Raw genomic sequence first — 13,716 nt, 5'->3', positions numbered from 1 at the left:
ACCGACCCCATGTACTCAATAAGTAACAAGACTAACCTTTGGGCTGCCACTACTAGAAAACATGCTTTTTCGTCCAAGCCATACCGACCGAAATCGGTCGGAAAAAAATCCGACCGAAATCGGTCAGAAATAAGTGTATTTGGTCGCGAAAGTCAACAAAAGATTTTCTGACAACGGAAATAATGGTCCCACAGCAAAACAATAAAAATTTCGACCGTTTTCGGTCGGAAATTGGTCAATATTTGACTAACACCTGATCATACTTGTATATAATGTACAAAAATAATTTTTTATTAAACTTTTTCCAAATTTTCGACCGATTTCGGTCGGAAAGTTTGAAATTTTTATTTCCCGCCCAAGACAAAAATTAATAGCTTATAATTCAATTTTTCCGACCGAGCTCGGCGGAAAAACGCTTTTATACAAATTAAAATATAAATTTATTAATATTTATGTGTGTAAATAATAAAGAAATTTTAAATAAATAATATTTAATACTTATATATATATATATATATATATATGTGTGTGTGTGTGTGTGTGTGTGTGTGTTTTAAAATTACTTTTATATGGACACTATATATATATATATATATATATCGGCACGTAGCCTAAACATGATCTTTAATACGAGTCTCCGCTCAATTTCTCTAACACGTAGGGAACATGTGAATAATGAGATGATTATTTGATTATGCAACTCTACGAAATTTATTTAAGTCATAATTTCTATGGTGCACGCCTACACGCCCGTCACATAGCATGTGCGTCACCTCCAAACAATTCATATAACACGTAATTCAAGGATTCATACCTTCAGAATAAAGTTTAGAAGTGTTACTTATCTCAAACCGTGTAATTCTTTATTCCAATATCCCTTTGCTTCGCGAATCAGCCTTCGAACGCCTTGAATCTAGTCACAATTAATTTGATTCAGTCAATACAAATTATAGGAATTAATTCCATATGAAAATACTAATATTCCAACAAAATCCGAAATTCCACTCAAAAATTGCCAATAGGACCCACGTCTCGGAACCCGACAAAAATTATAAAATATAAATGCCCATTCAACCACGAGTCCAACCATACCAAATTTACCAAATTCTGGCATCAACTCGACCTTCAAATCCTCAAATCTTATTTTCAAATCCCTAGACCTAAATCCTCAAATTTCACCTCAAAAATATATAATCTAGTCGAAATACTCAATGATAATTCAATATTATTTACTAACAATGATCACAAGTGACTTACCTCAAGTTTTCCCGTGAAATCCCTCTGAAAATTGCCTCAACCCGTGTTGGAAATGTCCAAATATGCCAAAATCCCGCAACCCCTCTTTTTTTGTTCTGACCAGGGCTTTTCGCTTCTGCGAAATTTTTAACTGCATCTGCGATCTCGCAGATGCGAGGTCTTGCCCGCTTCTACGGCTCATTTTGCTTATGCGGACAATAGTCCTCTTCTCCGGACTCGCTTCTGCGGTCCAGTGCCCTATTTAGCCTAGGCCGCATCTCCGACCATTTTGTCGCTTCTGCGGTCGCGCTTCTGCTGACCTCACGCTTCTGCGAGCTCGCACCTGCGAGCTAATTTCCGCAAGTGCGATTGCATCAGTAGGCAACAAATTCTCAGCTTTGTTCTAAGTCCAAATTTGATCCGTTAACCATCTGAAACTCACCCGAGGTCCCTGGGACCTCAACCAAATATACCAACAAGTCCTAAAATATCATACGAATTTAGTCGAGGCCTCAAATCACATCAAACAATGCTAAAAACACTAATCATACCCCAATTCAAGCTTAATGAAACTAAAAAAATTCAACTTCTATATTCAATGCTGAAACCTATCAAATCAAGTCCGGTTGACCTCAAATTTTGCACAGAAGTCATAAATATCATAACGGACCTATTCCAAATTTTCAGAATCGGATTCTGACCCCGATATCAAAAAGTCAACTCCCCGGTAAAACTTCCAACTTAAATTTTCTATTTTTGCCATTTCAAGCCTAATTTTAACTACGGACTTCCAAATAACTTTTCGAACACGTTCTTAAGTCCAAAATCACTATACGGGGCTATTGGAATCATCAAAACTCTATTCCGGCGTCGTTTACACATAATTCAACATTCGGTCAACTATTTCAACTTAAGCTTTCATCCTTGAGACTAAGTGTCTCAATTCATTCCGAAACCTCACCGGACCCGAACCAATTATCCCGGTAAGTCACATAAAAACTGTAAAGCATGAATTGAGCAGTAAATGAGAGAACGGGACTGTAATACTCAAAATGACTGACCGGGTCATTACAGTAATGAAGGGCATGATAAGTACTTCTTTAGGTCCCACAAAGCATGCTGGCACTCCGATGTCCATTCGAAATTATTTTTCTTTCTGAATAGTGTGAAGAAGCGATGACATTTTTCCGACGACCGAAAAATGAACTTTCTCAAAGCTGCTAATCTTCGTGTGAGCCTTTGGACTTCCTTTATGTACGACAATTGATCCGGGATATCCTCTATGGCCTTGATTTTGTCGGGGTTTACCTCAATTCTCCTTTGTGAGACCAGAAATCCTAGAAACTTACCAGAATTGACCCCGAACGCGCACTTCTCGGGATTAAGTTTCATGTTATGCTTTCTCAGGATGTAAAATATTTCTTGCAAATGCTTAAGGTGGTCACCTGCATTCAAAGACTTAACGAGCATATATAAACTTCCATAGTCTTTCCTATCTGCTTTTCAAACATCTTATTTACGAGCCGTTGATAAGTAGCTCCAGCGTTTTTCAACCCGAAGGGTATTACATTATAACAATATGTACTGAAATTCGTTATAAACGAAGTTTTTTTCCTGATCTTCCGGATTCATCTTGATTTGGTTGTACCCGGAATAAGCATCAAGGAAACTCATTAACTCGTGCCCAGCCATGGAATCAATCATTTGATCGATATTTGGCAGTGGGAACGAGTCTTTCGGGCACGCCTTATTAAGGTCTTTATAGTCTACACACATGCGAAATTTATTGTTCTGCTTAGGAACTACTACTACATTGGCTAGCCAGTCTGGATATCTTACCTCTCGGATCAAACCGATATTAAGAAAGTGGGTTACCTCTTCTTTGACGGATTTATTCCTGGCCTCGACAATAGGGCATTTCTTTTATATTATTGGAGGTACGTTGGGATCCAAACTCAGCTTGTGCATGGCTACTTCTGTCGAGATACCTGTCATATACTCGTGCGACCATGTAAAACAATCGACATTAAATTTAAGGAATTAAATAAAACCAGACCTGAGTTCCAGGTGTAGTCTTGTCCCCAAATGAAATTTTCTTTCTAGGAATTCTTCGAACAATGCAACTTTCTCTAGTTCCTCCACCGTGGACTTCATTGCGTCTGTCTTTTCTGGAACTTGGAAATATCTCGGCACCTGATAATGTTCTAATGACTCTGCTTCCGGGATAATTTCTTCTAGCTTGGGAGTAGGTGCCGGTTCCTGTAATTGCTATGTCGTGTTCTCCTTCCCTTTGCTACTGGAAACCGAAACTGCATTCATCTCCTTTGTTGTCGATTGATCACCTCTTATCTGCTTAATTCCTTCGGGCGTTGGAAACTTTAGCAATTAGTGATATGTTGAGGGTACAACTTTCATCTCGTGTAACCATGGCCTTCCCAAGATGATATTGCATCTTATGTCACCATCTACTACTTCAATGAGAGTTATTTTCATTACTCATTTAGTGTGCGTGAGCGGCAAAATCTCTCCACGGACCGTCAAGATCGCAAGGTTGAATCCAGCGAGGAGTAGTGCATCGTTGTGTGGTAATAGCAATCTGTCTGCGTCCTCCTCCGTGAAAGTGATATCGTCTTCCCGGAGTCTTTTACTATGAGTTATTGATACTTTCTTCTTCTTTGCTGCTGAAAAGGTGACCCCGTTAATCTCATTCCCTCCAAAGATTATATTGATAGTTTGGCGTGGGGGTTCTTCTCTTGCTTTTGAAGGTTCCGCGTTGTCTCTGTTACGACCATAATTGTTCTTAGCTTGGCCAATCAAGAATTCTCTGAGGTGACCGTTCTTCAATAGTGTTGCCACCTCTTCCCGGAGGTATCGGCCGTCCCCTGTTCGGTGGTCGTTCGTCCCATGGTATTCACACCATAAGCTGGGATCCCTCTAGCTGGAATCGGATCTCATAGGTCTCGGGAATCATGCCTCTTTAATGTTACTCATGGCTGATACCAACTCCACTATACTGACGTTGAAGTTATATTTCGATAATTTGGGGTAAGAAGGATCCCGAGACCTCGACATCTCTTTATCGTGAAGTGATCTATTGTTTCGACCATGATTGATCCCTCTATCAATGATGAACTTGTTTCCTGCCCGAAAGTTTTTGCCACGGCTTTCGGTCCGCTCATAAGGCAAAAACCGGCCCCTCGAAGTCCGTTTGTCCGCGTCATAGTCATCTTTTGATATTTCTCTGCTCTTCTCCCGTCCTTTGGCCGATGATATAGAACCGACGTGGTCATCTTCAATCCTTATCTTTGACTCGTACCGGTTGTGGACATCTGCCCAAGTTGTTGCTTGAAACTCAAGTAGGCTCTCCTTCAGCTTCCGGGAAGCGTCTGAGCTTCTTGGATTCAATCCTTTGGTGAATGCTTCAACTGCCCATTCATCTGGGACAGCCAGGAGCAACATTTTTTCTTTCTGGAATCGGGTAACGAACTCTCATAATAATTCGGATTCTCCCTGTGCGATCCTGAATATGTCGGCCTTCCGGGCTTGTACTTTTCTGTCCCCAGCATGAGCCTTGATGAAAGAATCCACGAGCATCTCAAAGGAATCTATGAAATGCTCGGGTAATAATGAATACCATGTTAGAACTCCCCTTGTGAGAGTTTCTTCAAATATCTTTAGCAGCACAGATTCAATTTCGTGAGGAGCTAAATCATTTCCTTTTGCCGTCATTGTGTAGGTGGTAATATGATCATGTGGGTCTGAAGTCCCGTCATACTTTGTCACTTCAGGCATTTTGAACCGCTTCGGGATTAGTTCTAGTGTCGCACTCGACTTGTATGATAATTGAGTATACTTCTTCGACTCCGGGCCTTTCAATACTGGTGGCGCGCCCGAGATTTGGTCCATGCAGGCGTTTACTTCCCTCATAACCCGTAAAAGTTCATTCTTGAATGGGTCGTTCTCGCTGTTGAGATCAGATCCGCTCCCCCCAGCCCCGTCGGAGCCAATTTCACCCCTGGGAGTGTTGTTGTCTATTCTCTGCGTTGTTTGGTTTGTGGGAATGCCGGGAGTAATTGGATATCGTATATTTGCATTATTCGAAGCCCTCGATAGCGCATGCTTCAGCTCCGTCATAACCTTATCCTACCGCGTGAGATAACCTAGAATGATCCGATCTGTCGAGGGTACTGTCTATCATGCACCAGCGTGGCATCATTCCACTCATTGCGGATGTCACTGATTGAATCCTCGAAATGAGGCTGATCCCCTCGAATTTCAGGATTGTGCGTGTTGTTAACAGTGTTATCTGTCATTTTTTGTGATTTTTTCTAAGACAAAATAATCAAAACACGTTAGTAAAAAAGGCAATGATCAATTTAATTGCATGGTTGTCTAGGCCCCACTGTGGCGCCAAACCGTTTACCCGTAAAACGGTACATTTGAATTTATACGTGATTTCTAGACAAGTGAACTAATTTGATCCTGAAATAATGCAATAGTTGAAGAAATATATAATACTTAGCCTTAAAATGTAGATGAAATAACAGAGATGACAGTTCCGGGAACAAGATTTTCGGGCACGATAATGATGAGATCAAAAAGCGGGAAAGTAAGATAGTATTAAGCTTTGTTTAGAATATAGTGTAAGTTTAGCCAGAAAATTCGTGTCCCTGACAATGATTACTAGGCTCACTATTTATAGTTGTGTCTAGGGAAGGAGGTCCTAGGATCGTGTCCTCCTTTAATGTCAATTATGAGGGTCATTGATGAAGATGTAACGGTGAACATAATTGCCAAATTCTCATAACAGGTCGTCGCTCTTAATGCTACAGAATATTCCTTATTAAATGCTACTGGGAGCAAAGCATTTAATATACTTTTATGAACGTTATCCCTTCCGGTGACAAGCGAAATGACTCTGTTCGATCTTCGGCCATCCCCGTCTTGGGTTCCACGCGTCTTTCCTTTAAATGACCACATGTCATATCATATTTCACCCTATACAATAACAATTTAATATAACTAGTCTAAGGGTACGCACTTTGCGCGTGTTCCTCAAATGTCAATGATCAATAATTGTTTTGGAGAACACATAAGTACTATTAATAGATATGTTTGAGCTACAAAATTAAAAAAAAAAAAGGTGTAACTCTCTAAAAATATGTATGTATATGATATTTAGCTAGTTTAATAAAGAATAAAGAAAATTTCACATGGAACTTCTTAGATTTGTATAGAAAAATCTTGTGAAAATTATTATTATTTTGTGGTCTAATGCCAAAAATAAATAAATTACAAAAAATGCTTTTATCACGATGAAGAGGTTGGCCTATAGCTCCTACAAAGAAATTGTAACAATATAAACTCTAAAAATGATTAATGTTGAGTTAAATATATTACAAAAATTAGCCTTTAAGTGGGCAAAATTTTTAGATAGTAAAATGGGTTAAAATTATAAGTAATCATTATATGGACTATACTTTAATGACGGAAGTATATGTTTCAAGAAAATAAGTAGATAAATTGTTGTATATATAATAGATTAAATATTTAATTGGAATAAAGTGTACACTGAATGGAGCTTTGAATTGCTTTGTCAAATTTAGATATGCACGTGCCTGATTTGTATGAATGCCTACATACAATAAAAAGAAAAATGTTATAAACGAATTGTTTGATTTTTATATGGTAAATTTTAATTGATTTTAAAGTTTTATATTTGATTTTTTTCTTCGTTCAATAAGAAAAAATTTAAAGTTATAAATATAAGAAAATTAACTTAAATTATATTGTTAATGTAAAATCTATTTTTAAAGGATAAGAAATGAGAACGATATTTCGTTAAGGGGCATTGTGCTTTTAATATAGTATATAAATATACTTGATTTGCGTGTGTACCCATATCTATGAGTACATAGTTTTAAAAAATTACCATACTAAATAATGTGTTTGAATTATAAAATAAAAATAAGGTCGAAAAAAATTATTAGTTGTTAAAATTAATGAATGTCGATCTCATTTAGTTAGCCTACGAGAATATCTTATGAAAATTATTGTTAGTTCTAGCTTAACACTGAAAACAAACAATTAACATAAAAATATTTTTATCATGAGAAACAAACTATATAAATATATGTATTAATTAATAAATAATTTTATTACGTATTTATATAAATATTATGTAAATAATAAAATATTAATAATATAAATTCAGTTATTATGTATTCAAATATTATGTATCTATCGATATATTATTTCTTTATTTATTATTGGAATTTAAAATTATATAAATGATATGAAGCCTAGCCGTGGAAGGAATTTAAAAGCTTTTAATTTTTCTTTCGAATCACAAGTCTTTGTTGGATTAAAATCACGCCTTTCCACTACAAATAAAATTGTAATACAATCTAATAAGGAAAGACAACTTAAATTACAAATTTGTCTAATACAAAATTAATTTTTAAGAATAAAAAAGGCGAACAATATTTCGTTAAGAGGTTTCGTGCTTTTAATACAATATAGATATAGATACATAAATTATGTTGGTCGGGCTTATCAAAACACACTAACAAATTGGAAGATCATTCTCTTCAAAGTTTTTATTTTATTAAAAAGTATAACAAAATAAAAGTATAGTATACTTCACTACGATTACTCACAATTTCCCTAAATTAAAAACATTCTTCAGCACTCCACGTGCGGTGTCTCCCCAATGAACTCTGAAGATAAACTTGGGTCAATGGATCATAAACCAATTAATATTCCAACCTCTCCTTCGTTTTAAAATGAAAAATCCAAATGCACATTCCAGTTTAAGGTATAAAACATCTTCGGACTGGTACTTTTAAGGTTGATCTAGATGTTTATATTAATAAGCATAAAAGTGAAAATTTAGAATAAATTTAATAATATTATTGGCTATATTAATTGGAAATGCTAAAAATATATATTTCTCTTAATTTGGGGCACATGAATGGGCTTTGGAAATTTACAATTGGGCCACACAGTTATTCCCTGAGCTTAAAGTTGAACAAGGAGATACTGTTCAGAAATCAGAAATACAGAATAAATTTGTGAGCACAAAGAATTAACTCCAAAATAAATAATTAATAATACGCTTAGCAAACTTTTTTGAGAGTAACTATTCAAGATGCAAAAACGTTTTTGAGAAGAGAAATGTAGAGAGAGAGGGGCTCTGGCGAAAGTTGAGCAAGGCAGCTAACCTACGCCGTCCACGATGACTCACCGGAATAATCACCTTCCCCTCGCTACACAATCACCACTCCCAGTAGATAATAGGAATCGAATGATTACTCCTGAAACTGGTATTCCCCAGAAATTGGCCCCAATGCAACTGTTACATTGGATGCCAGGCATGGGGAGTGCCCCTACTGTCATGCAAGCCCCACCGGAAACAGAGAAGGAGGAATCGTAAGTAATGGAACCAGGATTGCTGACAGTGGCGAGAAAACTAACCTACTCAGTTGGGTCTTAGAGTACAAAGCAGACCATGGCAGAGGTAGTTAAAGGTAACAGAGCACAAATACAGGGTATGCAGCTGAAGTTCTATCCTCCGGTGATCAAAGACTGAGTGAAAGTGGCCAAGCTGAACCCAAAAGAGATAGAAGAACAGTGTAAGCGATGGAAAGCAGCTTTAATTGGATATGTTCTAGGGGAAACCCTTCGTTCAAGGAAATTCTCAAATTCGCCTATGGGGTGTGGAACTCAATGACGACACCAATAATATTTCTTCATGGCGATGGTTATTTCATTTTTCGCTTTGAATCTATGAAGGATAAAATTGCAATTGTACAAAACGGATCTTATACCTTCAATAATAGACCCATGGTCTTGAAGGATTGGGATCCTGATTTTCAGATTCAGAACGAATCTATGAGAATTGTTCCTATATGAGTTAACCTTCCTGGGCTGCCTGTCCAGTGTTGGGCTGAGGAAAACCTAGGTAGGATTGCTAGTCTACTAGGCAAACCTATTTGCACTGATAAGCTTACAGCCCGATGTGAAAGAATTTCATATGCTAGGATCCTTATTGAAAGAGATATCACACAACCACTAACAGATGAAGTAACCATTGAGAAACTAGATGGAAGTAGCTGGGTGCAGAGAGTGGACTTTGAATGGAAACCAAAACTGTGTATGGATTGTAATAAGTTTGGGCATAGTACTGGTGATTGCCAACAAATCATACAACAGGAGGAGGACCCAAAACAACATAAAAGAAAAAGGAAGAAGAGGACAAGAATGGAATGGAAGCCAAAACCAAATGACATAGTAAATAACATAACAAATGTTCTGCCTAAGGAGGAACCTGCACAATAGAAGCCAGCAGTAGAGATACAAGTGACTAATCGAGGTAAACATGCTGTGGTTATTCAAGGATCAGCTGGCAAGAAGAGCCATAAGGATATCAACTATGAGGAATTAGCTAGAAGGAATCCATTTGCACCCTTGACAATCTTGGAAAGGCCATCAAACAATAGTCAACATGGACTATCTTCTTGTAGAGATAAAGCTCGAAGTGCAACTAAGAGAACCAGTCCTATTCCTCATAATCCTCCATGATTATTGTCTCCTGGAATATAAGAGGACTGAATAAGTCCTACAAGCAACGAAAATTTAAAAAGTTCTTGTTGCTAAATAAAGTAGATATGATAGCTTGCCTAGAGACCAGAGTTAAACAACAAAGAGCAAAAGCAATACAGAGGAAGATTGGTGTAGATTGGAACTTCAAGGACAACTATGTCTATGCACCAAATGGTAGAATTTGAATAGGATGAAAAGTGACAAATGTTAAAGTCACAGTGCTGGATTGCTCTGATCAGATGATGCACTACTTTGTCATTGATAATAATTCATCCCTTTTCAGCTATATAACTTTTATATATAGATTGCACACTATTCATGACAGAACCCCACTTTGGAGAAGCTTGAGGAACATACAGACTAATGGGCCTTGGCTTATAATAGGTGATTTCAATAGTGTACTGCATGTGGAAGATAGACTGAATGGATTCCCAGTTCATCAAAAAGAGATAACTGACTTTCAAAAGTGTATTGATGACATTGGTGTGGGGCAAATCACTAAGAGAGGCTGCAAGTTCTCATGGAGTAACAAGAGGGATGCAGACATCAGAATTTATAGCCACATAAATTGGGCTTTTGGGAATGCTGATTGGTTTCAACAATATAATAGTGTGGAAGCTATCTATATGTTACCAGGCTGTTCAGACCATTCACCTATAATGATAATCATAGATGTTACAAGGATGAGAGTGAAAAAACCATTTAGACTCTTGTCTACAATGATGCAGCTACAAGAATACAAAGAGTTGGTGCAGGCTACATGGAGTCAGCAGATTCAAGGATACACAATGTACTCAATATGGAGGAAGTTAAAGTTAGTGGAGATGCAGACTAGAGGCCTTCAACAGGAGCACTCTTCAGTTGATAAGAAACTAATTCAACTGAGAGAAACACTGAAGGAGGTACATGGTAAGTTTAATGAAGACTACTTTAATAACTCACTGATTGAGGAGAAAAGAAGGACATTGGGACTTATAGAGAAATGGGAACCAGTACAGGAAAAAATATTGAGACATAAATCCAGGGCCACCTAGATCAAATTAGGGGACTGCAATTCCAAGTACTTCCATGCTTACATGAGAGCCAGACAAACAAGGAACAAGGTAACATGTATCTACAATGAACAACAGATCAAAATTTCTGAGCCTAAACAGATACATCAGGAGTTCACTCAGTTTTTTCAGCACTTACTGGGTGAAGCAGCCAATGAACTACTAGGCATTGATATCAATATAGTTAGAAATGGCCCATGTCTAACCATGAATCAGCAGCATCAACTCTTAAAGCCTGTAACATCTGAGGAAATAGATCATGTTGTGCAAAACCTCCCTAGTGACAAGGCACCTTCTATAGATGGATACCTTGCTGAATTCTTCAGAGAATTTTGGCCAATTATTGGTGAGGAGGTCACAAAAGCAGTTCTAAAATTCTTTGAGACTGGCAAGCTATTGAAAGAAATTAACTGCACGACAGTCACTTTGATACCCAAAGTTCAGAATCCTACTTATGTCAAGGAATTTAGTCCTATTGCCTATTGCTCTACACTGTATAAGATCATTGCTAAGGTACTAACAGCTAGGCACAAACTAGTTGTTGATCTATTGGTAGAGCCTTCATAATCTGCCTTCATTGAAAGTAGGAACATACTTGACAATGTTATAATAGCACATGAGCTGATCAAGGGCTATACTCAAAAAGCAGTCTCCCCCAGATGCATGATCAAGGTTGATATCAGGAAAGCATATGACTCAGTAGAATGGAGCTTTTTGAGAATAATATTACTAGAGTTTGGGATCCCCTACAAACTGGTAACCTTGATCATGGAATGTGTAACAATTGTTAGTTACACATTATTACTAAATGGTGGTTTAACTAACAGATTTAAAGCAAAAAAAGGTTAAGGAAGGGAGACCCAATGTCTCCATATTTATTTGTGCTGGTAATGGAATACCTTAACAGATCCCTAAAGATACTCATCCAAAATCCTAACTTTAACTTCCACCCTAAGTGTGCAAGGCTACAAATTCTGCACATCTGCTTTGCTGATGATCTACTGATGTGTTGTAGGCATGGGCAGAGCTAGAGTGCCCCGTGTGGGTTCGTCCGAATCCAGTAGGTTTGGTTCGAACCATGTATTTATCTTTAAAAAATTATTGAATATAGTATAAATTATTAATTTAGAACTTAGTAATTTAAAACAATTAGAATCCTCGAACCCATAAACTTGAAATCGTGACTCCGCCTCTGGCTGTAGGGCAGATGAAACACCTATGAAGCTAATAATGAGAGCATTTGAACACTTTTCTGTTGTCTCTGGGCTTAAAGCAAACCTGAAAAAGAGTTCATTATATATAGTAGGGGTACCTGTGGCCCTCAAATAAAAAATGATATCTGAGATGTACCTAACTCTAGATACTCTTCCATTCAAGTACCTTGGAGTTCCTCTGTCCACAAGAAAGCTCACAATCCACTAGTGCATGCCATTAATTGAGAAGATTGTAGATATGATCAGGAGTTGGACTTCAAAATTCCTATCCTATGCTGGAAGAGTACAACTCATTAAGAGTATTTTATTTGAAATGCAGACCTATTGGGCGCAGGTATTTTTAATTCCAAAGAAGGTCATCAAGATTGTTAATAGCATTTGTAGGAATTACATATGGACTGGAGTACATGACAACTCTAATAGAGCTCCTGTTGCTTGGGAAACTCTATACAAACCAAAAGCTGTCTAAACATCATCAACTATGAATTATGGAATAAGGCTGCTCTGACCAAACTCCTATGGGCTATAATGGCAAATAAGGATAAATTATGGATTAGGTGGATCCACAGTCACTACATAAAATATAATGATGTTGCTATCATGACTGCTCCAAAGCAGGCCAGCTGGTTAGTAAGGAAAATATTCTCTGCTAGAGAATGGTGGGCATCTGATCTAGCAGTGATAAACTCTTTTGTGTCTGATGGAAGATTCAACATCAAGAAAGCCTATATATATTCTATGCCAAGTTATCCCAAAGTCCAATGGAAATCACTAGTTATGTTGATAGGAATTCTGCCAAAACACCATTTCATACTATGGATGGCAGTACAACAAAGGCTAGCTACTGTTGACAGGCTAGCAAAATGGGGAATTGAGGTTCCTAATCATGTATGCTATATGAATAGATATTGAAGAAACACTTGGCCACATGTTCTTTGAATGACAATACTCAAAAATCTTGTGGAAAGGAATGCTGATATGGCTAAGATACCAAAAAAAGGTCACAAACTGAGAATCTGAATGTGAATTGGTTATCAACCAATGCCAATAGTAGGAACCCAAGGAAAACAATCCTAGGGATTATTTTTGCAGCAGTGGTGTATCATACCTGGATGGAAAGGAATAGCAGAAGATTTCAAAGCCAGAAAAGGGAGGCCAAGGACAGAGCTAAAGACATTACAATCCAAGTGCATATAACAGGTCAACAAAAATACAAATGGAAACCTATATTGAATACACTGAATAGTTATCCTAATTTGTAGTTCATAGCAAATAGGATAGAGGAAGATCCACGTTACAAGTGGTCTTGGATAGGCAACAATATGGTTGTATAGCTTCTGATTTTTTGGTTTAGTCTTGAGACCTGCTACTTGAGTCAAAAAGTGCAGGTGGTGTATATTGAAAACTGGTTGAAATAAACATTTACTTTCAAATAAAAAAAAAATAATAATAATTAATCATGTCATCAGTTGGCAGAGAAGTATCACAGTTTTTTCCTGAGACTGAGCCAGAATTTGAATAATATGAGTACGAAATTTTAATCATTCTAAGATACTAGTTCTAAATTAGTAATTTGTATATATTAAATAAAATTTTTAAGACAAATATAT

The sequence above is a fragment of the Nicotiana tomentosiformis genome, chromosome 6 (genome assembly GCF_000390325.3).
Source record: "Nicotiana tomentosiformis chromosome 6, ASM39032v3, whole genome shotgun sequence".
Lineage (NCBI taxonomy): Eukaryota > Viridiplantae > Streptophyta > Magnoliopsida > Solanales > Solanaceae > Nicotiana > Nicotiana tomentosiformis.
This window is presented reverse-complemented; position numbering follows the sequence as displayed.